Below are 25,362 nucleotides of genomic sequence, written 5' to 3'. Positions count from 1 at the left end.
GGAAGCGATATGGCTGTAGCAGGGGCCAGGCCAACTTGATACGATGCTGTCGATGTCACGGATGCAGTGTGCCCCAAAGGCGCCGGAAGCGAGGCATCGCCGCGCAAACCAAGTCCCAGGAATACCTGTGCATAGAAGAGCACGAAATTTAGCATCGTGCGCCTGGCGGTGCCACCGAGCCCACTGAAGCTTGGACGTAGGCGTTGCCCCAATTTATGCTGCTCCTCGTAGGTCGCGGGGGTTGCTGGGCTGCCGAAACTTCTATCGATATGGACCACGTGACGCTTCGCCGAGTCAAACCGGGGAAGCGATATGGCTGTAGCAGGGGCCAGGCCAACTTGATACGATGCTGTCGATGTCACGGATGCAGTGTGCCCCAAAGGCGCCGGAAGCGAGGCATCGCCGCGCAAACCAAGTCCCAGGAATACCTGTGCATAGAAGAGCACGAAATTTAGCATCGTGCGCCTGGCGGTGCCACCGAGCACATTCTTCGCATCTCGGTATATCTTGTTTCATGAGGAAAAAGTTATGTGTCAGATGAGTGTGTCCTATGCGAAGGCGGCATAGAATGATTTCTGTGAGGCGATCTTCATGTCTGCTCGTTTGCCCATCTGCTATAGTGGGTTTAACTATGTGTAGTTTGTTGTTAGTTTCGATGTGCCATAAGGACTGCCATTTTGGTGCAAGTTTACGCCGTATAAAGTTTATGCAGTCGCGGCGAGGAATGATTACTTTAGTTATGGTTTCATTACTGGCCTGTGCGGCACATCTGTCGGCTCTGTCGTTTCCATTAATTCGCATGTGGCTAGGAACCCAGCAGAATATAACTTTGCGTCCGACAGCTTCGGCTGTTACAACATCGTGTATTATGCCTCCTACTACAGGCTGGGCAGCATTTCTGTAATTCAGTCCTGTGATGGCGCTTAGCGAGTCTGTGTAGATAATACTGTTTTTCATTTTTCTTTTATTATTCTTTTTACAGCAACAACAATGGCGTAGCATTCCACTGTGAAAATCGAGGCAAATTGAGGTAGCCTGACCACCTTTTCCCATTTCCCTTGCTCTACTGCAGCCCAAACAAAGCCTGATGCTTTTGAACCATCTGTGTAAAAAGCTGTGTCGTCTTTATATTTTTTGTTGAGTGTTTTTTTTTAATTAGCCAAATCCACCAAAAGCGACTTGGAGAAAAAGCAAAAGTTTGTTACCGGTCCTAAATGTAATGTTGTCAAAGCCATCATATAATGTTTTACTCATCAGCTCATCAGCTTGGAGAAGTGTTTGGCCGCAAGTATTTAAAAATTATGCGGGGAATTTTAGCAATATTGCGAAGATAAATTTGGATTTGTATCGTATCGAGTTGAAACACTCAAGTTGATGCGGCATTCTCATGAAAACTTTATTTAAATGACTTTCTAGAATGGGGCGTCGGAGTTCTGAAGGAAAAGTCATTACACATGCGAAACAGGGCTTCATGAAGAGTGGAACTGTACATGAAGTTAAGATGGGTCTTCTCGGCAGCATAAGCAGCTTTTTTCGAAATCTTATGTAGGATAATTTCCTATATGCCCCAGAAGAGAGACGTGGACCTAAATTGTGGACTGGGTCTGATCGTTTCAAATATGATTTTCTGGCTCAGCCATATACAATGCACCCATAATACAAGCAGGAGCGTACAACCGAGCGGGAAAATGTAAAAGGCAGGCCCTGTCTGAACCGCAGTGTTTTCGCGACAGGACTTTAAGTATGTTTACAGCTCTGGATGCTTTCTTTTCAACATGTTGATGTGTGGCAGGAAAGTGATTTTTCTGTCAAACATTATGCCAAGAAATTTGTGTTCGTTTTGTATGGGTAAGTCGATTTCCTTGAGGTGTAGATTGGGATTGGTCTGTAGGCCTCGTTTGAGTGAAAAAAGAATACCTACTGTTTTGTGTGGTGTAAACTGAAAACCGTTTCTGTATGTCCATGTTGTTAGTCTATTTATAGTTAACTTCACTTGTCTCTCGCATGTTACTACATTGGAGGATGTGCAAGGTATTTGGAGATCATCAACATAGAGAGAATACGTAATCGACTTCGGAATTATTTTGGATATAGAGTTCATTTTTACAACAAACAGTGTTTTGCTTAGAATACACCCTTGAGGGACTCCGTTTTCCTGTACATAGTTCTTTGACAGGGTTGAACCCAGGCGCACTTGAAATGAACGGTTTGTTATAAAGTCATTCAGGCACTTCAGCATTCATCCACGGATGCCTAATTCTACTAAATCACGCATGATTACAAATCTTCATGTGGTGTCTTACGCCTTCTCAAGGTCGAAAAAAAACAGCAAGGCAATGTTGTTTGTGTAGAAATGCTTCTCGCATAGTATTTTCGAGGCGGACAAGATGGTCAGTTGTCGAGCATGCTTTTTGAAACCCGCATTGGTGAACATCTAGAAGTTTGTTTGATTTTAGAAAAAAGCTTAATCTGGTAGTTATGATATGTTCGAACGTTTTGGCAAGACAGCTGGTAAGGGCGATAGGTCTGTAACTACTTGGAGAGGTTGGTGGCTTCCCAGGTTTTAAGAGTGCTACAATGAATGCTTTTTTCCAACCTTCTGGCATTCTTCCAAATACCCACATTTTGTTAAAAAACTTCAACAGTGCTTCAACCGATGGACCCGAGAGATGTACAAGCAGTTTGTAATGTATTTCATCTTGTCCGGGGGTGGTCTTCTTTCCGGCCAACACATCTCTTTTTAGTTCTTGCAGTGTAATTAAACTGTTGTATGATACGTTTGTTTCACCATATGTTGGAAGTCTTTTTCTGCTGTGTTTTTGTACTTTAAGAATTCTTCAGTGTAATGTGCAGAACTTGAAACTCTGGAGAGGTGTTCCCCTTGTACACCTGGTGCCGCTAACAGGGGAAGTGTGTAGGGAGAGTAGGCCACATTTAGCCTATGAACCTGCTCCCATACCTTTTTTGATGTAACAGAGCTACTTATGGAAGAGACATAATTTTGCCACGGGGATTTCTCGGCATTGCGGCGGATGTACCTTGCTTTAGCTTTTTTCTTTTTAAAATTTATCAGGTTTTACTGCGTTGGGTACCTTTGAAATACACCCCATGTTTATTTTGCTCCTTTTTCGCCTGTTTAAACTCTGGGGTCGACCACACCGTGCGGTTTTGCCTCACCACTCCCGTGGACTGTGGAATAGCTACGCGTGCAGCATTAACGATGCAGGATGTAAATACTTAATTCAGTTCGCCAATGCTAAGACTGTCCGAGAAAACTTTGTCTAAACTTGCGTGGGAAGTAAACAGTTCCCAGTTGGCAAACTGAAGTTTCCACCGGCGTGGTTTCGTTGGGATAATAGTTGGTGAAGGTATTACGCTGATGATCACGGGTAGATGATCGCTCTCATATGGATTGTCTATGATGTCCCACTTAAAATCACTAAAACACTTGTCGAACTAAAAGACAAATCTATGCAGCTCATTTTTCCTGGGCTTGGAGAGCAGTATGTAGGTTTGCCGGTGTTTAAAAGACAGACATTATTGGATAGAATAAAATCCTCTAAAATCTGACCCCTTGCATCAGTTTTTTCGCTCCCCCAAAAGGAAGAGTGGGTAATAAAATCGTCAACTATTAAAAACGGTCCAGTAGTTGGTTCACAAAGTCGTCAAAATCTTGCAGTGTTACTGTGAGGTGTGGTTCAATGTACACACAGCACACTGTGATTGCTTTAAATGCAAGCAGGGTGACAGCCGCTGCTTTTAGACTAGTTTTAAGTTTGTCTTCTCGAGCTGCTACGCCATTTTGGACAATTATTGCCACTCCGCCCGAGAGCCTACTCGCCTGCTCTCGGTCGCAGTTGAAGACCTGGTAACCTCTGAGTATATTCTTGTGTTTAGGACCTAAGTTTGTTTCCTGAACACAAATGGCGACAGGTGAGTGTGTGGCGAAAATGATTTAATGTCTTTTAAATTATTTAAAAGTCCTCTACAATTCCAGTGGACAATGAATGCCATGTTGGATATTTGATGGACTGAAAACTAGGTTTTCGGTCCTGTGATTGGGGGCTTGTGTCTCTTTGTTTTGTCTAGGGAGTTCCGCCACCCATCCGACGTAGAGGGCGCAGAACCTTCTTCAGTTGTGTTCATCGTCTCTTCAGAGACGCTGGAGGTTCGTGCAGAATGCACGTGTGTTGAAGTGTTTGACCTCACCGTGTGGGATGAGGCCTTGGAGACTGCCGAACCAGGCGTCCGTGCAGCCCGCTTTGGAGGTGGTGGTGCAGCGTTAGCTGCTTCCACCGGGAACGCAGGGGGCCTTGCTTCAGCCTCACTGTGTGGCTCCAGGAGGCGCCGAAGACTGCTGTGATGCTGCGCCCTGTTGCACCACAACGGAGTAGGATCGGGTATGTGCCGGTGAGAGTCGCCTCCTTGCCTCGTGAAATGTTAGTTTCTCTGTCACTTTGAGTGTAATTATTTCTGTTTCTTTTTTACATGCTGGGGCAAGCACGTGAGTATGCTGCGTGGTTGCCCTTGCAGTTCACACAGAATTGTTCAGATCCACAGTTCTCGGCAAGGTGTTCATCGGAGGCACATTTGGCGCAGGAATCTTGGCCCCGGCAGCTCAGCGAGCTGTGGCCGTAGCGTTGGCACTTGTAGCATTGGCGTGGATTTGTAGGGGTCTGAGTTTCATCTTTGTGTACCCCACCTCTACAGATTCTGGGAGGATGCTTGATGCGAAGGTCAGGACGATGTGCTTAGTCTCAATTTCATTGTTTTGTAGACATTCTGTAGACATTTGTGACATTTTGCTCTTTTAGGCCTTCTAGAAGTTCCTCCTCGGACAAGTACTTTAGGTCGTCATCTGAGATGACTCCACGGACTGTATTGAGTGACCTGTGTTCACTGACCGTTACAGGGATGTCTTCAAAAGACGTTAGTTGCGGCAGATTCTCACATTGATGTCTGTAGAGCAGTTCGAGGAGGAGGTCTCCGTTGGCCAGCTTCTTGATGTTGTAGCCTTCCCCAATTGTGGCTGTTAACGTCTTTGCAACGACAAAAGGCGAGGCGAGTCGTGCGGTTTTTTCTGAGTCATTACTGTGCACCACGTGGAAGCGTGGGAAGTTGTTCACATTGTTCATAAAGAACTTGGCGGTTGCGTCGGTGCCCCCCTTTTTCGAGAGGGATCAGCTGAACGGAAAAAGGAAGCCATGAAATCAAAAATCTGTTCGGCCATGGTGCTAGCCACCCACCAAGGAGCCCAACGAGGGGACGGGACAGGAACTCGCGGGCAAGTCCTGCCCACGCCAGCCATACACCACGACTATAACCAAATATGGTGAACGCAGGGTCATTCGCCACACAAGGTTAACCCTAGCCGCCAGGAAATAGGTAAACTGAAGAAGCAACGAGACGACAGGAAAGTTGTTAAAAAGAAGATAGGAAAGTGAAAGATGAAGGGGAGGACAGGAAGAGGCGACTGCCGATTTCTCCCGGGCGGGTCAGGCCGGAGGTGCCGTCTACGGGAAGCGGAGGCCAAAGTGGTGTGTTGCCTTCGCCAAGGAGCCTTAATGGTCCAAGCACTCGGTGTCGGCTCAACCACCAGGACCCTCTTTTCCCCGGACACCGCGCAGCCACGCACGGCTAGGCGTGGGTGCTCGGGGTCCGTGGTGTCGCACTGTAGGCACAAACCTCTGCTTTAACAGATGCCCCCTGCGTGGCAATTCAGGCAGGTTGAGAAAATTTCACATAAAGCAAAACAAAAAGCGGAGCGGCCCGAGACCCGTTTAATGATAGTTTTTGTGATACGTAGTTTATACGCATATTTTTAAGAAGTGATGTGGTAGGCGCTGCGCCCTATGCTTTTGATTAACTTGTGAAGGTAGGTGTGGTGCGTCCGGCTATGACGGCTGCCGCTCCCTTGAATGCGTGCAGCTAACCGCCATCGCCCTATTTTACGAAGAACGCGAAGCTTCATTTTGAGGAGTGGACAAAAAAGGTTTTACTCCACTTTTCGGGTCCACTGCCAAGTATTTGGAGTTAGCCAACGCTTGAGACGGGCCTGTCGCGAAGAAGGGGATACAACCAGCTGCAGGCCGTGGCGGGGTCCCAGCCAGGGCAGAAATTGAGCGCGATAAAATTAAAGAATAAATCACTTTTGTAATTCACGGAGGCACTGTTACTTGCCGAGCTGAGCTGATCCCAAAGGGGCTTGGTACTTACTGCCATGGTCACATGGCTGAACTAAGGTGTAGCGCGTACAGCCCCGCTGCGCTGGAGGTTTTCGGCCGTACTGAACACAGGGGAAGGGAGTTCTGTCTCGTCGTGTAGGTTGTGTGGGTGGGGTGGTTCACTGGCCAATGGAGACGCGCGCGTGAACATCCAAAGGAGAACGGTGGGATTTCTGCCAAAGCTCACACTTAAATTTAGACGAAGCCGTTTCACTGATGACTGATCAAGTGAACTGCCAAGTTGACTCGACAGTTGTTATAGCGGAGGGGAGGGGGCCTTGTCTATTTGGACCACGCTAAAGTCGTCCGCGCTCAGGTTGAGACAAATACAGTTCGTCCGGGCATTTATTCCCCTTTGCTATTGAAAGGGCGACTATCCGAATGACGCAGAGGGAACAAAGAGGCGTGTTGACAAGTATGGCAGGCAGAAAACTCGGCAGGTGGATGAGACGAAACTTTGACACGAACGGACTTTCGGGGCGCCTAGAAATATATAGGAGTGTTTTTTGTGGTCAATGGATATAGATGCCTGTTGGTGACAATGAACCATTTTGTATTGGGTGCATATCATGAGTGATGACCTTGAGTGCAGACGCAACCAGACCACAGCCAGGGAAAAAATTCATGTGTAAACACGGACTTAGGCGGCAGAAGCTACAAATTAATATGGCTACCGGTGTCCCACGTCTGTAGGGAAAATTTATGAGGAAGGAGGCCGGCACCAGGCACTGTGGTTAGTATACACAGAATGCAAACAAGTCGGTAACACCTTACCGGATTACCAGTGCAGTGGTTGAAAATATTTTGCAGCGCATGGAAAGATAGAATTTACTGTTCATTCGGGAACGTAGACTTTTTTCCCGCCAAAATGAAGACTAGCAAACAGCTGAAACGAAGAACGTGGGGGAATTAACCAAAGCCGGTGTTTCCTGTAGAAGAAACGTGCAGTGAAGTATTTTCGGACAAAGCAAAGTGGAAAGTTTTCATTGTTCTTTTAGTAACGTTTTCATTCAGCTAAAACTAAAGAAAAGGAGCTTACCTGTAGTGGAAAGAACTCGGCTTAGTGGCAGCCGTATAAAATGTGTCTTATTTCACAAGTACATAATATTAGGTTCAATACGTACTTAGCTGCATCTTTTAAGTTCGAGAGGCCGTAAGCTATCACAGACTACTTTTAAATGATGAGCATAAGGTTTAGTGTGTCTTATTTTCTGCCATTTTTAAGATTTTATTTGTCACCGGAGATTGTGAACAGCACCGCTGTTTAAGCTTTTGCTTGCGCCGCCATGAACAGACAGTATACAAAGAAAATACCTGGGGCACGTGAGTGTGCGTCTCGTGAGGAGCGCCGGGCGTCGTCCAAGCTTGCGTGTGGGCTAACACCACGTGAGGGACTCGCGAAAAGAAAAGAAAAATGCCGAGCGCTCGTGAACGTGTGCCTCGTGACGAGCGCCTCTCATCGTCAAACTCGACCTTCGCGGACACTCTACCCAGCGTTCGTGGCGTGATATCTTGCGTACTCTTCTCTTCGCCAGTTCACTTGCACTTGCTCCCGATGTGGGGAGCATGCAGAAGCTCGCACTATGGAGACACCGAGTTCGTAAAGCCGGTTTCCGTCGGTTCTAGCGTCCGCTAAACTCGGACGCCGCTGCGGCGGTGACACAACTTTTCACAACTCTGCCGCGCATATGAGGAATGAGGCTACCCAAGAAGATCCGGACGCCCGAAGAAGAGGTGACTTTTGCACTTATATACTTTACATTGCGTTTGATTTGAAGCAAAATGGGGAGACAAGCTAGTTGGTGAGCATACATCGTTGAAACTAAAGCGCGAACAATAAACACGGTGTCATCCTTCTTTCTTGTCCTTGTTTTTAGTTCACGCTTAAATTTTGACGATGTTTGATTTAATCTTCGGCTCAAGAGCGGCATATATATACATAGGTTAAATCGTTCTCAGTGACCTATATGGCGCTCGTCCAGTTTACATAACTGAGACGAACGCAGCTGTGCTGTGACACCAGGCTTACACCGTTGTGGAGGCTGGCTTCGATTTTTTTTTTTCGTATAGGCTGATATTAGGTCTATGCGGACCCTGAAGGGAACATTTACATCTTCCCCCGTCACCCCCGTCTTTAGTTTTTTAACTGCAGAGCTGTTGAAGGTCGGGGATGCGCTGTCCATAAACAGAAAAGTGCCAAGAAAATACCGAGCGAACGTGAGCGTGCGTCTCATGAAGAGCGACCGGCGTCGTCCAGGCTTGCGCACGGGCTTGCGCCACGTCAGGCATTCGCAAAAAAGAAAAGAAAATAGACCGACAGCACGTGAATGTGCGCCTCGTCCAAATCGACGTGCGAGAACACTCTGCCCACCGTTCGTGTTGTGGTCTCTCGCGTGCTCTTCCCTTCGCCACTTCACTTGCGTTCGCACATGATGGGGGGAACACACAGCAGTTCGGGCTACCGGCCCCGAGCTCGCAAAGCCGGTGGGTGCCGGTTCAAGCGTGTGCTAAAAACGAAAGCGCCGCGGCGGTGGCGGCACAGCTCTCTACGACTCAGTGCTGCGCACAGGGGGGATGTTACGGCAAAAAAAGACGGCACGAGGCGGCTTTTCAGCAAGAAAGTCACGCTGCCATGCGGGAATGCAATCGGCGACGATGAGCCGACAAGCCAGAACGGGTGCGTGCCACTAAGCGTTTGAGCAAACCGCGTGGCCAACAAAACGACCTTGGCTGCCCAGTCATGGACACCTGTCGGCGTTAGGTCCATCGATCACTTTGTGGTTTATTTGGTCTTCTGGTGACGAGCGCCGTATGTAGACACTAGGCAAATGGTTCACAGTGACTCATATGACGTTCGTCGAGTTCACGTCACTTAGACGGACATAGCTCTCCGGTGACATCAGGCTTGTACCATTGTGCAAGGTGGCTTTGTTCTTTTTTTGTGCCGTTACGGAGGAGTCGAGCCATACATGGATTTGTGTTCGTTTTAATCTGACCATTAAAATTCAGTAAGTTCTCTTGTTTCAGCCGCTCTTCAGGAAATGAAGAAACCAGGTAGCTTTTAGAAGCATTAGGCATACAAGTAGGAGGCTTCCATACGATTGACTTGGTGAAGCTTACTAGCGCTGGAACATTTCACTAGCAAATGCCGCCTTGTTCCGATTATTCCGGCTCTGAAACGACGTGCTATCCTAAAAATATACCGCCAAAACATAGCAGTTTCTCAACGAATGGCAAAGACACTAAGAGAAACCAGGCAACGTTTTCTTATTTTAACGCGCTGATTAGGATTACTAGCGAGCGACGTTTCCTTTTTTGATTTCTGCACGTAACCAATTCAGGTACAGACTGCTGCATGCTCCGCAAGTAACCATGATCCCGGATACCAGAGAGGTTAAACCGGATGGCTGTAACCATGCAAGGAAGGCCTTTTGTGACAAACCTCCCTCACGAGGAGAAGGATCAGGCCACCCTGGTTTAGTAGTTCGCCCCCACCTTTTATGATTGACCAACCAAACTCTCGGCTCTCACTCTCCAGCAGCTGTAGAGCGCCTGTCCACGGCAGTGGTTAGGCCAGCGATAAAGTAGAGGGTGCTAAGAATATTTGGGTCTTAACAGGCCGCCTGTGGAACTTGACCCAGGCAACGTTCAACGCACACACCCTCTCTAGCAAGGGAAGCCTGGCAGCAGTATTGGAGGAGCTCCCGGCAATTCGTTGTAATATTAAGGACTTAGCGGGATTAAAAGAAGCAGAGAATGCTTCATAGAGTAAACTAGCTGGCCTGTTTGTTTGTGCTAGTGAGGACGTCAAGGAAGGAGAAGAGTGGGACTTTAATTTCCAGAGAAATAGCAGTGCAGGCGGAAGGATTCTTCAGCATTAACGAAAGAGTCGCATTCGTTGGGATCAAGCTCAACAGGCAATGCAGGTTAAAGAAGTAAAACATCCAGTTATGATGATGAGGCTGTAGAAAGTTTTTACGAGCACGCCGAGACAGCAATAAAAAAGGAACAACACAGTTCACGACTGTGATTGGAGACTATCGCAAACTTATCCGTGGAGAACTAGGAGAAAGGTCAGCAGGTACTTATTATAGGTGGTCGCAGCAGTGCGGAGATACACGGGTGAGATTTGCGGAGAGAAATAACCTGAGGGTAATTAACATTCTTCAGCAAACAAACAATATAAATTTGGCATCGAAAAGTTCAAACCGTATACGACAAACGAAATTGACTTCATTTTAAGTGGCAACGCAGGCATTGAGCCTGGCGTGGAGGTGCTAGGCAAGATTCGGAGCCGTAATCATAGGGTGGTTGGATGAAAAGTAAGGCTGAATCTGAGAAGTGAAAAGAAGACTCTTGAATAAAAGAAACCCATCATGAGGTTAGTGGGAGCCAGGCCACAGGAATTAAAAATAACCTTTGAAAACAAATTCGCGTTTACAGTCGGGGTGAACGAGGAGTGTGAAGACATGCTAAGTGGAAACCTAACAACGGCATTCACAGAGTCAGCAGCAGCTGTGGGAGAAGCAACAGGTCGGGAGTAACCTGTCAAAATGTTTCCCAAAACGACAAACTTATAGCGAAAAGTAACAACAGAAACGTTCGAGTACGGTGGACCAAACTGAGGTTGCGGAACTGTCAAAATTGATAACCAAAAGTAAAACGAATTACATTCAAGGGTTCAACATTGAAGTGATCGAGGAAACTGCAGAGAAGATGAAGGTTAAAAGCAACAAAGGAGAAGCTAGTTATTGGGGAAGACGCACTCAGACAGGAGCAGGTTAACTATGCACATATGAACGAAGTAATAAAACTAGCGAAATGCCTCTACACCTAACTTCACGGCGCGACGTTAGACCAGAGTGAGTGAGTGACAACATTTAGTCGTCCATATACCGGAGTCAGAACAGAGAAGACTTGACGAGATCCCACCCCCCCCCCCCCCGCCCTAGTCGCCGGCAGGAGTCATTCTTTCTTGGCGGCGGCCTCGGCTATCTGCACCAGACGGACCTGCTCTCCCGAGACCGAGATGAGCAGCACGATCTCGAAAGTGGTAACGGTACAAACTAATCTAGCGATCTCCTACCAGTAACTAAGAAGTGGAAACAGTCCTCAAGGGCCCGAAAAGAGCAAAAGTTGCAGGTGATGACGACATTACAGCGGATCTTTCAAAAAACGGATAAGACACTGCGCTAGAAGACCTTACTGACCTATTTTCCAAATGCTTAAGTACTTTAAAGCTGCCCATAGTCTGGAAAAACGCCAACATAATTGGGATTTACAATAATGGGATACAAAGGTCTTAAGATTTACGGACCCACCAGCCTACTCTGGGCTGTGTACAAATGTTCATCAAGGTAATGGTTAACCGTTTAAAAAAAAAGTCAAAATTTTCAACACCAGGGACAGGTTGGGTATAGAAAGGGATTCTCTACAGTGGATAACAATCATTTCATCAATGAAGTAATATCAACATCTGCGGACTATGCTAAGCCATCCTCTATGGCATTTATAGACTATGAAAACGCGTTTGATTTAGCAAACGCAGCAGCACCATTGGAAGCATTGAAAGCAGAGGGAATAGAGGAAACCTGCATACGTATTCTACATTACTTATATAAGAAATTTGCAGGTAGCATCACCTCAGTCGTCATCGTGAAGTACCGGGCCCTAAAGGTCCCTGATTTGCTCCCGGGATTTGGCACCAAGAAAATGTCCGATAATTGAGTCTAACACCATGAAACCAGGAATAATTGCTGTATTTTACATTAGACTGAATTCGAACTATTCGCTATTACAATGGCGTCCGCTGGTCCTTGTTGTTTTCTTCTTTCAAGCCGACCACGGTTTTCCCGGTGACCTGTCGACGTCTTCCTCTATATGCTTTTTTGTATGCAGCAAATGTAACATCATCCTCCACAAGAAAATCGAAACGTTCCCGATCAGAAAGGGAGTAAGAGATGGAGAAACCATCTCGCCAAAACTGCTCACAGCATATCTGGAGGGGGCATTTAGGAAGCTTGACCGTGACAACGGAGGATTAAGGATAAACTGAGAATGCGTGAGTTTTTTGTTGTTTGCACACTATACATAGTCTGGCACAATGAGTTGGCAAAGCGCCTGCACAAATGCTTGAGGAACTACAATGAGAAAGCTTGGGCGGAGGGCTGCAAATATATATTAATAGTATTTAGGGCGTGATTACAAACATGCCCAAAGGGCCCTTCACAGCTTAGTTAACGTAATGCTAGAACAAGTAGAAGAGTAAAACTACCTGAGACAAGTTGGAAGGCCTACCAAAGCGACGAGAAGGAAGCAGAGTGCGCGCAGGGTTGTCTAACTGTTCAAATTTCAGCGATGCTACCTGTGTCACCCTGAACCTTTGTCCTATTCCTAGCCAGGTATGGGCGCAGCGTTGTTGACGTAGCCTTCAATTTATTTAGAGTTTTTCCCTTCCTTAACTTAGTGTCCCATGTTGCGGAAGGCTTTTTTAGCTTTGCCAACAATCGTGGACCTTTCCCTAGCGAATAAGTTTATTTTTTTCAAATTTAACCCCACTGGCTGTGCCGGTGAGGCTTTCGGTTACTGCAGGATGCTCATATTGTGCTTAAACTAGCTCTGTTTATATGCGGCTTTTCCCTCTTTCTAAATGCCTGGGCGATGCAGTGGAAGGATTTTTAAAACCTGTTTGAGCTGTTTAAAAGCCTCGCCGGGTCAATTACTAGCTCATTCGACTATTTTGCATAGGCGGCTTCACCGAATAGGCCTACAGTGGCGGTTTTGTTGATATTTGGGATTTTGGCTGTAACTTTACGAACAATGCGCCTACCGAGCTGATTTTACTTGTCAAACTATCGGAACAGTACTGCGATAACGGGTGTTTGGCCTTTAACGGGCGATAGTCGCGTTGTCAAGGAATTTACATGTACAATTAGCAAGGCCGTTACGGTATTTAAAACTATCTTTCTGCCTCTTCTACCATTACACTGGTGGAGTCATGCGAGCTATATGGAAGGGTCTTTTCTTTCAGGTACGCCACGGTGGGAGCCCGAAGCACCCACCAGCCCTCTGCAAGGACCTCTTGGCCTTATACGGCCATACCTCACCTTGGCATCCCTTCCCACTACTTCACATCTTGTGAGCTAGCAATAAATGTTTCATGGAAATCACCCTTCAGCGAACACTCTTTTAAATATAGCAACAAGCTAGAACTACTGGAAATGATACGCCGACAAGAAGGCCTATGCAATAAAGACTGGCTTTGTGGAGAATATTTCACCGAATAGTCCTGACAATAAGACACGAACATTAGGGGCATACACACAGGCACACTGTTCAGGTATTCTTAAAGAAGGCTGGCAAGGCCAACTGAAAAAGTAACCTTGACCATAAGCCCGGTGGCCTCCGAAGACAGGAGTACGATAAGAGGGGTAACATACGTACGACTAAGTGTGCAATGCGTTCATTGCATGTGAATTGGTTTAAATAGGTATGGGAAAGTTTCTTACATTGCATGACCATCCTGTATTACGGCACGATATTAGAGCACCAATTGCAGTTACAAGTAAGCTGACTTGGCTTAGACCTAAGCTAATCGGCATTCACCCCTATGAATCCAAATAGCAATTAATTCCACCTGAACACCTTAACGTTGCTAAACTTAGTTCAATAACACCCAACAAATTATTTTTCAACTCAGAAGACCCAAAACCAAGGCTGGCGAGTCGGCAGGTATGTGCAGGACAGCATGAGCGGTTATTAGGGCAGAGGCAGACATGACTGTTGCAAAGAGTGACATATTTATTGATCGACAGGCAGTCACTTCACTGGTAATGTAGCAACATTTTATGAAGACTGAAGTATAAAAGCGCACGAGGGGGTATAAAAAAGGTTGTCTTCACAGAGAAACTGCATTGTAACAGAAAAACAGCACAAGATGTTAAAACTAAGCCCCAGTTGGTAGTTCAGAAAAATAACCCGTAGCTCTGTGAAGAGCGATTTAGCAGGTTGTGAAGAAACGAGCAGGTAGGTATACTGCAACATGCAGGAAATATACTAAACATGCTGAACATGCAGGTAGGTATACTAGAAAAGAGGCTTTAGGGCACGAAGACAACCCGGACAGGACAGCAAGCAGAGATGCGTGGTACGTAAGGACTGCCGCAAAAACAACCCATAGAAACCACAAAAAAAGCAATTCGCATATGTTTATAACGAGAAAGCAAGTAGGTAATAACATGGTAGTTATATTGACAGGCCACTACGAGGCGAGATTACAGGAAGCAGAGCAGGAGTGTAAGCAACCTTGTTATGAGAATGTCAGAAAGAAAAGCGGTCAAGTTTGAGGTGTAGAAGGACAAACTTGCCTAGAAGAAGAGAAGCCACACGCAGCTGCATGCTAAGACAACGAACGCTAATCTGCGTGGCATTTAGAAAGCCCGCTTGACGCCTAGGCAGGAAAGGCGGATATACAGGCATCAAAAGGGAAGCGATATACCTTCTATAGTAAAGCAGTATTGACAGAGTCGATCCTGCTGCTGACAGGTGTAGAGTTCGTTCTGAGACCGTCAGACAGGAAGGCAGACTGATGGCTCATTTCGGTGTTTGAAGGTCATCATACAATTAGGCACGCAGGCAGCCACCCAAGCGCACAAGTGGTTTACTGAGTATACAGGGGGCCAGGAATGTTGACTGCGAAACCTGAAATACGAGACAAGGGTTAACAGAGCACAGGAAACAAGACAGTGCACTAAAAATACTACACAGCCACATATTCATATTTGTTGTACCAGTCGCTTCTGAAACAAGGCTATAGACAACAGGCACAAACGCTAGCTGTGTTGTAAGGTAATAGGTCATGGCAAACAAGACATACATTCTTTAGGGGAGAAAGCAACCCTAAAAAATGAGGCAAGCAGGGGTGAAAAAAAAATAACTCAGGACGCATTAGTGGACCGTTAGGGGTGTATGAGTACCTTCTCGCTGTCTGTCGCGAACTTGAGTCTTGCCGGATGAGCAAGCCGTGCTCAGACTTTCGGAACCTGCACCACAAAACTATGCAGGACCCTCGAGAATTCTGCCTACAGTTCTGAGCATTCCAACCGCCACCGTAATTAACTCGGTTTAGAAGCGAGGTTATTGACCTGCAGCTGCTGTTGTCGTCTTCCTGCACGGGCATTTTGTTGAGTCATTCCCATTAGACTCTCTTAGGCACCTACAAAGCCCTGTACTCCATCCACACTACATTTGACGGCCCATACAATGTGGTAACGGAACAACTTGGGACACACAGTGACGAACACTTCATGACGGGGTGAGCCGCGCTTCAAGATGACGTACCCCAACCGCTACCTCCTGGCAGCATTGCGAACTCAATGTCAGAGCAGCTAATATAAGCACCAAGTCTGCGATTTCAAAGCGTTGCTAGTTGGGCTAGTTGGAGAGACATATTTCGGATTTAACTAGCGCGGAATAAACAGATAGGTGAAGGAACACCACAATGACCTCTGGTTTTCGACGGTCGTCCTGTGTTCCTTCCCACGTCTTCGTTTTTTCAGCGATGGTGCCACATATAATGTACTTTAGTTGTAAAAAATTGATTAAATCAACCGAAGCTACTCGTTCCTTTGTAGCTTATACTGCCAGATATTCTTGTCTTTCAATGGGGGCTTATATTTTTGGCCTGGCTCTGCTAGTTTACCTCAATGACTTTCTTCGTCCTCTAGCTACTGTTCCTCAGTGATTATCATAATCAGGTTGTCATTTATAACGTCCACTCTACCCTCTACATCACTGGTGAGGATTGCATATTGGTAATAAAACGTTACACTAATTTATTCATACATTTCTGAAACGTTTTGGTGATTTAGTCTCACAGACATTTATTCATTTTCATTCATTTGTTCAACTTTTTTACTGATAACGTTTTTTTCGTTATTTCTCTTGCCAAATTGATCTTGTGAGATCTTCCTTCTCAGATTACTGTGTAGAGCGGTTAGTACTAGTAAAGAACAAATTATTTACGTAGCAAGCCAGCGGGCTCTCCCGGCAGTGACAGCACCACGTGCTGTAGAGCTGACCGGACAACACTTGAATTGGAGCGCAATCTATGAACAGGACCTAGCCCCACCCAGCCCTCATTCAATTATATGAAGGCCTTCGAAGACTGCCTGCGGCACTAATGTACCATCACAACGGGTAAGTCATGCGAGCTATCGTGAAAGATGGTTTTTCGTAGGTACGCCATCTCAGCGGTGTACAAGTTACCACTTGCACTAAGTACACGCCACGACCGGAATTCTATCCCCGACGAGCCTTTTTGAAGAACATCCTGGCCTAATAAAGCCATCCTTCGCCTTGGTAAACCCTCACAGGTCCTCAGCTGTTGTGAACCAGCAACACGTGCCTTAAAGAGATCTTGCTCCAGCATAAGCGCTTTTAGAGGTGGTAGCAGGCAGAACTGCTAGAAGTTATACACCGAAAAGAAGGCCTGCGCAACAAAGGCGCGTTTTGTGTTAGCTATGTCACCGTCACCGAGTAAGACTGGAACGCCTTGGGCATATATTCAGAAACATTGTTCAAGCATTTTTAAAGAGGACAGGCAAGCCGATCTGTAGACATAAAGCTGGTAGTATTGTAGTGAGGCTGGTGGCCTCGGAAGGCTGGAGTAAAACAAAGGCATGTGGCATTATTACAATTTCATTTTTGGAATATCATTATTGCCATTAAATCGGTGTAATTTGGTAAAAGAAAAATTGTTAGGCTGTATGGCCATGATGTAACTTATGACATGATAACGCAGCAGTACTGGGAGATTCATTTAGATAATGTGGTTTAGATCTCAGGTAATGGGAATTTTATCCTCTGAATACAAATCGTTAAAGTCCATTCAATAACACTCTTCAATGTATTGTCCAAGACAGTACTTATGGTTGAGAGCCGGCAAAGTTGGGGAGGACAGGGGGAGCTAGTAAAATGGTTAAGGTAGACCGGACCGGTGCAAAGATTTACTTGCTGACTGATTGTGAAGGACTCATTAACCTTCGCAGGTAGCAACAATAAGAAGACGCAACAGTATACAGAGTGAATAGAGAGACATGAAGTAACGGTGTATGGTCAGCAAAACTGCAGTAGTTTCGACCACTGCGAAACAGCAAGAGATAGTATAAGTGGGCACCAGTTGATAGTTAGAATTTAAACCCCGGTAGCTCTGTGGAGGGGGATTTAGCTTGTGGTGAGGAATTGGGGCAGCCAGCAGAACACGCAGGTAGTTTATACCGGAAAAAGTGCTTTAGGTCCAAAGATGAACCCGTAGTGTAGAGCTATAGCAGATATGAGTGGTAAGTAGGGCCTGAAACCGGAACAAATAAACAAACCAGATCTATCACAAGCAAGTACGTCGTATAAGTTTATGACGACCAACCAGGTAGGTAATACATTGTTGGTTATATTAAGAGGTCTGTGCGAACGCTGGCAAGATTTCAAGAACACCAGAAATGTAAGCTCCCTTCAACTGACATCGTCATAACGCGAAGAGGGCAAGCCTCAGAGGACGAAGGACAAACTTGCCTAGAAAATGAGAAACCAGACGCAGCTGCATCCCAAGGTACCAAAAACCACCTAAATCTCGAAGCACCGAGAACGGTGAACTGGCTGTATTTCTTGGAAGTGTTTATGCATCAACGTTCTTGAAAGCAGGCCGGGAAACCGGCGAGGCCTTAAAGCAAGAAATACCCTTTCTCGTCCTGAGTAGACACAGAAATAGCAGTCTATTGGTGGGTACAATTTATTAACTACATACGGTCAATTCATTCACAAAAGTTATTTTCGGAACATACAAGAGTCAGGCCAATGAGGCAGGCATAAAAGCAGGACTTTATAACCAGAACTAGCTGAAGGCTTTCTAACCTGCCGTAGAAATACGTGCTTGAAGCTCTACCCTCCAGCAAGTCACTTCATCGGTATGCGTGCCATGCAAAACGCGCGTTTGGTTCTCAGGCAGAAAAGGTGGATATACAGTCAAAGTCAAAAATGAGGGAGCGATCCACCTTATACTTTGGAAGGTATGCAGTATTGACAGGATGGAGGTGGGTGCAGGGAGGCATTCAGTTCGTTCTGGGGCCACCATTTTGTGGTTCAAGGACACCTCGAGGCGTGGCACACCCACAACAACCCCGGCAGGCATGTTCCTTGTGAAGTGGTTCCTTGGCCATACCGGAGGCTTGGATTTTTGACAGGGAAACCTGAAATACCAGACAAGTGTTAACACAGCGCCACACACAATAATAGAGCACCAAAACATTACATTACGGGGTCTTTCCTGCACTAGTCGCTTCTGAAACTAGGTTGTCGACCAACAAGTGTTAATGCTTAAGGTCACAGGAAACAAGACATACATTCTTATGGCCAGAGAGCAACCCTCCAAAATGAGGCTACCAGGAATGAAAAAGAAAAATGCAAGATGGATTATTGAAGATGTATGAAAGCCTGAGAAAATCATCCCCCTTATTCGCGAACTTGAGCCTTTGGCCAGATGCGCCCGCCCTGCTCGAAGCTCGGCACTATAAAGGCCCCTCTTTCACCCTGCCTGCCTTGCTGAGCGTTTCAATCGCCTCAATGTTCACTTTCGCTCATGATGAAAGCGGCATTACTGGCCTGCCGCCGCTTTTTTCGTTTTCCAACATCGCCATTTTTTCTGGTCAATCCCATTGACATCTCCTGAGGCGCCTGCTAAGCACTGCCCTCCCGTCTCGCTACATTTAAAATCGAGTGCTGATGAACACATATGTATACACTTATAATGTTGAAAAAGCTATATCAAAGGCTGAAATGTCCAATGTTGAAAACTGGAATCAAAATCAAAGAAGAATCAACCATGTAGAGCATTTGCACAAAAATGAGCCAAGGGAACATTGGGAAACAGAACACTTTTACTCGTTATGGAAGCGTGAATGTAGGCAATTGTTCGAAAACAATACAAAAAACAAAGTTTAAAAAGTGATGATAAAAAAAAACAAAAATATGTCGCCCATACACCACCCTCACCACAAAACGAAGACAAAATAAAGAAGCCGCGAAGAAACAAACCGTATCTCTAAAAAAATATGAAATGCCCAACAACGGGATGCCTGCGCCTCCAAAAAGATACCCGATTGGCAAAGTTAACACATTTTGTTTTTGAAATAGTCCGGTGTACCATATTCGTTTAATGGAAAAAATAACCTAAAGTGAAAAAAGTAGCCTAAAATTCCGACGCATTATGAAAGAACTCTCAATTTCTGTGCAGTTTTTTTTTTTTTTTTTGAAAGCGAGGGCGGAAAGGTAAAAACATGCAGAGTTATAGCCGAACGAAATCCAACAACATCCATCTTACCTTGTTGGGCGCAGTTCTGAAGTAATCAGTTCATACCTGGACATGCGACTTCAGTCCTGAGAAGATTTTCCCAACTTCGATAAGACAAAAAAATAAGAAGACGTGAGTTACAAGAAAATATATAAATAATTACAGCATAAATGACAAGCTCCAGCAGAACTATTCGTAAGGAATCGAGACTACGGGTAAATAACAGTAATTTTGATTGATTCCGTTTAGTCGCTGAACAGGTCATTATGGATCTCTGGCCCCAAAAGTTGTCGCTTGAGGTTGACGTTCTCATCGCTCGGTGCCCGCTTTATGTGACAAGTAGCATGTCAATGTGATCTCTGACCAGCACCACCGAGCTGTTTGAACACAGGAAATTCCGGAAGCAATCGGCAACACCTTACAGACCAAAAAATAAATTGTTTAGTACACTTGCGCTCGTTCGGTTGTGCAGTCGCCTAAAATGCGCAGGCTTTGACATTATTCAATATGGCTTCCTGGGTGGACACGCATATAAAGTGGCACAAAAACAGTGAAACGACCGATATCCCGCGGACTGAAGGTAGTCGTTTTTCTTTAAAAAATGATGGCATAGAGCAAAAATGCATAATTTTGGGACTATAAATTTTTATATATATTTTTCACAAATTAAAAGTCGCAGCGCCCCCCTCCCGGCAACTTGTGCGGAACACCGGCACCTTGCGGAACACCGGCACCTTGCACGCGAAAATTCCCTCCGAAAGAGCACGACGGTGGTGGCTTGCAATCCTCGTTAACTCCCGAGCCCCAATAAATTTTCCGAAGCACGGAAACTCTGCATTAAACGCCGTAAGTACGAATCTTAGCATGCTTTAAGACGTTTAGTACCCTTGTTTAAAGGAATGAATCATTCGCGTTCTATACGGAGATATTTTGGAGGAGCTAGTTAGGCCTACGTCGCCGAGCGAACGGGGCCCTGAACAAGCCGAAGTACGGTTTCATTTCTATGCAATTTGTCGCCACAGAAAAAAAAAACATCACTGGGCTCAAATTCATCGCGAAACCAAGTTCTCAAACCGTTTAAAAAAGACGCGACAACCATCGAACATATACCGCCAGTGCGTGGCCTCCGGTGAAGCGCCGGACGGTATGCAATCCGGAGAAGCCAGCTTTATCGCTTTAAAGCATCCAGCAAATTTCAAGAGTGAGATCTCGCCACGAATGCAACATCGCGATCAGGCTAGCACTATTATATTATTTACTTTGTTATTAAAATACATCCGAGGAAGCTGGGCAATGGAATCAAGCAGTAGCGTGCTGTTGATTCGACTTCTGAAGTGTAAAGCGCATTGTCGATAACTGCTACGCTGATTTTGCTACGGTAGATTATCCTGCGTGCTTTGTGATTATTTAAATTGCTTAATAAGGGAAAAAAATACATTCCTAGCCAACGTACCTCCAAGGTCCACTTCGAAGTGCAATATTTCTTTCAATTTTACTTAATGCTGGCGTTAATATAGCGAACGCGATCTGCTTATAGTGACCATTTACCCGCTAATCTTTCTGTTTGTGGTCATTGCACACAAGTAACATGTTTTACGATATGTCCTGCAGGAAACAACAGCACAGCAAAGCTCGAGACTCCCCCCAGACCCACTCTAAGTGAAGAAGCCACCTACACCTACCCCAGTAATGATGGAGCAGCAGCAAGCAGCGCAGAACATTTTGCCAGCAGACGTGTACCAACATTCTAACACGTTCACATGCTATTACAATGGCTCAGTGATGCGCAAAGAACAAACTACTGTCATTAAGTGTATACCTCATATCAACGACGGAGGTGATCGCCAGAGGCAAGATTACTGCGGGCACCCTGTTCTTCAAGACTACAGATTCTTCCCGGAAATTGGCCAAGCGCAGTACACCATCAAGTTTCAAGCGCAATGCAACGGGCTAACCTTCCTTGTGGAACAAACTACTCTCCTAACGGGACGGAATTATGTGGCCGAAAGATGGGAGCGGCCGTTGCAAGGTGCCACCGGGGGCTTTGTTCGAGGTTTTGGAGGTGCCCCTTGGAATGACCAAGTGCAACATACGGACTCGTACACCCTGCATCACAACGGCTCAGTACTTCGGAATGACCAAACCACGGTCATTAAGTGCCGTCCTGGTAGTGCCGAACCAGGAGATCTACCGGAGCAGTTTGCCTTCGGATGCCCCGTACTCCGAGACTACAGATACACGCCTGGCTTTAACAAAGCGCAACATTCCGTTGCGTACGCATGGCACTGCAATGGAGCAACGTTCCTAATTGAACAAGACACGGTTATTGCATACCTACGTGGTATCGAAGAAAGAAGGGAGAACTACTGCCGTCGGGCTCCTCAAGACGCTAGACTCGTCTGGGACATTGACGAAACGGCCATTCAAACCGACGATGTAGCTATGTATAGAGGCGGCGTTAACTCCAAGCCCCTTCTAAGAGTACGAAGTGAGGTGGAAGGCTTGTGAAATGCCGACAAAGCAACGAAGTTGAATGTTTACCCCACGTTTTAGCGATCAAGGACTTTGTTTGGATTGGTTGGCTCACTTGTGTGTCGATAACAGTGCAATCTACCCGGGAAGACCAATAAATAATTTATGAGAAAGGCAGTTCTATGAAATATTTTTTCAGCATATGGTGTCGCCGCGACGTTGCTCTATTATGCCCATCAACCGAGCCACAGATGAACGTCCTAGTCAACTTCGAGATATTTGCTTGATCAGCTACTGCCCCAGTTGAACCGCATGTTTCTTTTTCTGCTGAGAGAGAAGAGGAAAATACGGTTCATTAAGCCTTTGCATGGGTCAGGGGACACCCGTGGCCGCAATCATGAGCCGGGAGGCGACGTTGGTTGCTCTGGTGACCAGGGCGTTTTGCACACCCTGGTCTGCACTACGAAGTGATTCCCCCCACTGCTCCTGGAACGTGATTAGGGGAAAGTTATTTTCAGGGCAGGCAATAATTATGCGGAGAAGTTTGGCTGGGGTGCTGCTAAGGGGAAATACGGTGAAGATGGCCACTTTTCATGTAGAATTTTGTCACTGAGCTCCGGCTCAAAAACACAATAATTCGCCTCTCAAAGGCGTTACGTGCAAGCAAATATTAGGTAAGGAAGTTAACTGGGTCCAAGTGTCAACCTTTGTTTTACAACTTCCTCACGGAGGTTGGCCGGCCCAACGTTCATACTCGCGAGTTTTCCTCGTAAAGACAAGTACCGCATGATTTTACCTTCGGGAAATGAGCCGTTTGCTGCACGAATGTGGACTAAGCCTTCGCTAGGACGTTTGATAGAATCCCGGTTTTAAAGACTAAATGCCTGCGGCTATTTAAATATGTGGAAAAAAATATTCGTATAAAATATGAGGGAAAGTGGGAGCCTCCATCTCGCGGCGCAAAGGAGAATATTTCACAAAGAAGTTTGAATCGAGTGTTAGTAGACGGCGCCACAGGGCGGCTACACGGAAGCTACATGAGCGTGTTAACGAGAACATGTAGATGGCAGCACGGTGTGCTGAAGGATATGAAGCCTACATGTGCGCGTCTCTGTAAGACGGCGCCACAGGGTGACTACACGGAAGTTACATGAGCGTGTAATGAGAACATGCAGATGGCAGCACGGTGTGCTCAAGGATATGAAGCCTACGAGGCGCTCGGAGGCGCGCACATGTAGGCTGCCTACTCGAAGCTTACACAGGTGCTTGGATCTCCTAATTATCTGAGCACGACCACCTCTGACAGCCGTGTGCGCGATCCGGTGCTCGCAAGAATTTTCCGTAAATTCCCGTGGGACCTCCGGTACAAAAAAATTGTGCTAGGGATTGTTCTCAGGGCTTATTTTAAGACATCCCCCTCGCGAGGGGCACGATCAAATTCACAGCATTTCCGAGGGGGTGCGCCGGCAAGTCGTATCTCTCGATCGCGGGACCCGTGTCGCCATCTTTCGGAGGCGCGGGACAACTTGTGGCGCTTTCGAAACAAACCAGAAATGAGTGAAGGATATAAGGCGCTTTCGGTGCATCGAAATCTGTGTCGGTTTCGTGGCTCGGTCGGTAGTGCGCCGGGCACCTTGCGTTCCGCCCGCGGCGTCATGGGTTCGAAACCGGGCGCGGGAAACTGTTATTTCCTTTTGTGTAGTGGCCTGGCTGCGGACTACGAGAAGGCGCCCGCCTGCGGACTACGACAAGGCGCGCCAACGCCGCGTGACATTGTGGGTTACTAAAATGCTATGCAGTTAGAACAGTAACTGGCCGGCCAATACTATTGTATATGAACAAATCTAGGGGAGCAGATTTAACGACAATCATCATGCGAACGCTAGGAGCTTTCCCTCTAACATTTACCAAGTGCTCGGCTCTGCGGTGGGAAGTCATAAGAGTGGGGCTGCAGCTCAAAATGATCCAACAATGTTAAAAGGGAGCACCTACCTTTTTTGATGACTGGTCAGGCGGTATATCCAATTGCAGGCGAGTTATACAAGGCCATACTACACAACATCTCCACTGCGTTGAATCAGTGAAAATTTCACAAAACGATCGTTAAAAATTTTCTAAAAAACGGTAAGGTATCCGTTGACGTGATGACCACAACAGGTATTGGAACGCAGATTTTTGGCACTGAAGTCACAAAATAGTAAGGATAATCATGCATCTATGGTCCTTACTTTTCGAGAGATGATACACATCCCATTGCCGCAGATGCACCTTCCGACCCGTGGAGAACGTAAGTACTCGACGGGTCGGAAGGTACGGCTGAGGCAGCTACGACAACGGTTTCACTCTGCCGAAGACTGATTGGTAAAAGCATTCTCTGGCGGTATCCGGGATAATTTATTGAACCAGAGATAGGAGCTTGTCAGATCTTTCCCGCAAATCAGCCAGCAATGACAACAATGGTGGGTGTATCTCTTACTGCTTATGAAAGCTATTCTTTTTGTGGTATCTCGGTTCCTGACGTAATTTCCGGTTTGCTTAGTTTATCTGTACCTTCACAATAGCCATAAAGGCCGACAAGAGAGCATAATGCATAGGGGGTGGCATTTCCATGTGGCTCACAGTAACAACGGAGCCATGGCATCCAAAGAGCGTTTCAAAAATTGCTGGGTACAGTAAATACGAGCACCATAGGATTATGCAAAATAAATTTGTGATAAAAAAGAAATGTGTCTTAAGCACCCACCATAGGCACTGCGTTCCCGCAGTTAATGTTTTGACAGGCAAAAAATGAGCGCTGCTTATTTGCGAAGTGTTGTAAAACGTTTGGCTAGATTGGCTGTTATAGAATATATCACGTTTCGAAGAACCATAACAACCAAGTAACGAGTGTTTTTTTTTTTAATTAGCCAAATCCCTCAAAAGTGAATTTGAGAAAAAGCGGAAGTTTGTTACCGGTTTAATATGCAATGATGTCAAAGCTATCATATAATGTTTTACTCATCAGCTGGGAGAAGTTTTTGGCCGCAAGTATTTAAAAATTATGCGGGGAATTTCAGCAATATTGCGAAGATAAGTTTGGATTTGGATCGTATCGAATTGAAACACTCAAGTTGATGCGGCATTCTCATGAAAACTTTATTTAAATGACTTTCAAAAATGGGGCGTTGGAGTTCTGAAGGAAAAGGCATTCAACATGCGCAACAGGACTTCAAAAACAGTAGAACTATACATGACGGGAAGATGAGTCTTCTCGGCAGCATCAGCAGCTCTTTTCGAAATCTTCTGTGGGGTAATTTTCTTGGGCCCGCCTGAAGGCAATCAGGA

At 46.0% G+C, this 25,362-nt stretch overlaps 1 long non-coding RNA gene across 1 annotated transcript; it reads right to left on the bottom strand.

The window, feature by feature from the left end:
- Positions 1-14,006: 14,006 nt before the first annotated feature.
- On the bottom strand, positions 14,007-24,401 carry LOC144158957 (uncharacterized). The gene is made up of 4 exons (XR_013320207.1): positions 24,031-24,401; positions 19,597-19,670; positions 18,272-18,466; positions 14,007-14,924 (listed from the first exon to the last, which is right to left on the bottom strand). It is a non-coding gene; the product is annotated as an uncharacterized LOC144158957 (long non-coding RNA).
- Between the last annotated feature and the right edge of the window lie 961 nt (positions 24,402-25,362).

Source organism: Haemaphysalis longicornis, unplaced genomic scaffold (genome assembly GCF_048455015.1).
Source record: "Haemaphysalis longicornis isolate Haplotype H1 unplaced genomic scaffold, Haemaphysalis longicornis Haplotype H1 scaffold_10, whole genome shotgun sequence".
Taxonomy (NCBI): domain Eukaryota; kingdom Metazoa; phylum Arthropoda; class Arachnida; order Ixodida; family Ixodidae; genus Haemaphysalis; species Haemaphysalis longicornis.
Note: the sequence above shows the minus strand (reverse complement) of the source record. Positions and strands in the feature narration are given on the sequence as shown.